We start from the raw sequence: 2,227 nt of genomic DNA on the forward strand, positions 1-2,227 counted from the left end.
TGATGATTTCTCTAGATACACCTGGCTATTTCCTCTAAAACTCAAATCAGATGTTTTTGAAACCTTTGTTAAATTCAAGTGTTTGATAGAAAATTTATTTTCCCTTAAAATTAAACAACTTCAAACAGATGGGGGTGGTGAATACACCTCTCATAACTTTACTAAATTTCTGTCAACACATGGTGTTCTTCATCGAGTCACATGTCCACATACATCTCAACAAAATGGAGTTTTAGAAAGAAAACATAGGCATATCATTGAATCTGGTCTTAATCTCCTAGCTCAATCCCACCTTTCTTCTAAATACTGGGTTGAAGCTGTCAGTACTGCCGTGTATCTCATCAATAGATTGCCTACCCCTACTCTCCAAAATTCAAGTCCTTTCACCAAACTCTACAATAAGGAGCCAGACTACACCTTTTTAAAAACTTTTGGTTGTGCTTGTTATCCTCTCTTAAGACCCTATGCCAAACACAAATTGGAATTCAGAAGCAAACAATGCATCTTCCTTGGATATTGTACCCACCAAAAGGGTTACAAGTGCCTTGATCCCATCTCCAATCGTGTATATGTCTCTAGACATGTTATTTTTGATGAATTGGTGTTTCCTGCACAGAATAGAGCAGCATCTTCATCCCCTAACGGATCAGATCCTTCCCCTACAGGTATTGTTCTTGATCATTCTCATTTTTACTCTATGAATAATTCTGACTCTAATACTATTCAGACCTCACCCCCAATCACCTTGCCTTCCCCAGCACAAGTACCTATTCTAAACACTCCCCTGACTACCCCTACTGCCGAATTACTACCACCTACCCCTGATCCTATCCCCCACCTAGATCAATCCTTACTTCCGCTTTTGCCTGCACCTACTGAACCAGCCTCTCCTCATATTGTCACAAGATCTATGACTGGAAACTCCAAACCTAAGTCTTTTCCCAACTATCAGCTATTCCTATCCTTAAAATCAACCAAGCCTCCACTAAAATCCTTTCATGCTACACCCTTGCCTTCTATCCCTACCACATTTGCTCAGGCTGTTTCTAACCCTAAATGGTTTGCTGCAATGGAAAGTGAACTTCAAGCTTTAGTTGACAATGGTACTTGGTCTCTCTGCCCTAGACCTTCACATCGAAACATCATCAAGAATAAGTGGGTTTTTCGGCTAAAGGAAAAATCAGATGGTACTATTGAAAGATACAAGGCAAGACTAGTGGCTAAGGGTTTCCAACAAAGAGATGGTATTGACTACACTGAAACCTTCAGTCCAGTTATAAAACCAGCCACTATACGGATCCTACTATCCTTAGCAATCCACTACAATTGGCCCCTCAAGCAATTGGATGTCTCTAATGCCTTCCTTCATGGTTACTTGAATGAAGAAGTCCTCATGGAGCAGCCTACTGGTTTTGTTGATGCAGCTTTTCCAGATCATGTTTGTAAGCTCAAAAAGGCCCTCTATGGTCTAAAGCAAGCCCCACGAGCTTGGTTTCATAGATTGTCACAAGCTCTTCTCCATCTTGGTTTTGTTTGATCCTTAGTAGATACCTCTCTTTTTATGCTTCATCAAGGCTCTGTTCATATTTACATACTGATATATGTTGATGATATCATAGTAACAGGTACAGATTCATCTATCATGGAGACTCTCATCCACGGCCTTCAAATGGAATTTAAGTTGAAAGATCTTGGTTGCCTTTCATACTTCTTAGGCATCCATGTCCTTCGTGACAAAACTGGCTTGCATCTAAATCAAGGTAAATACATTATTGATTTACTTGATCGTGTGCAAATGCTTGGAGCAAAGCCCTATGCCGCACCCTGCACTTCAGGCAAGAAGCTCACCAAGCTTGATGGTGATACTCTACCAGATCCCACAACCTATCGTCATATCATTGAAGCTCTACAATACTGCACACTCACAAGACCTGACATAGCCTACACTGTCAATTAATTGTGTCAATTTCTCCATTGTCCAACTACAGAACATATGAAGGCTGCTAAAAGAGTTCTAAGGTATCTCAAAGGCACACCAGATCATGGCCTTCACTTCACTTCAGGTCCTCTTCAACTTCAGGCATACTGTGACTCTGACTGGGCAGGGGATCCTCTTGATCGCAGATCCACTACAGGGTATTGTGTTTTTTTCGGCTCCAACTTAGTATCTTGGCATGCCAAGAAGCAGCCTGTTGTCTCGAGATCTAGTACCGAGGCTGAATATCGT

This window comes from Corylus avellana, chromosome ca2 (assembly GCF_901000735.1).
Source record: "Corylus avellana chromosome ca2, CavTom2PMs-1.0".
NCBI classification, from domain to species: Eukaryota; Viridiplantae; Streptophyta; class Magnoliopsida; order Fagales; family Betulaceae; genus Corylus; species Corylus avellana.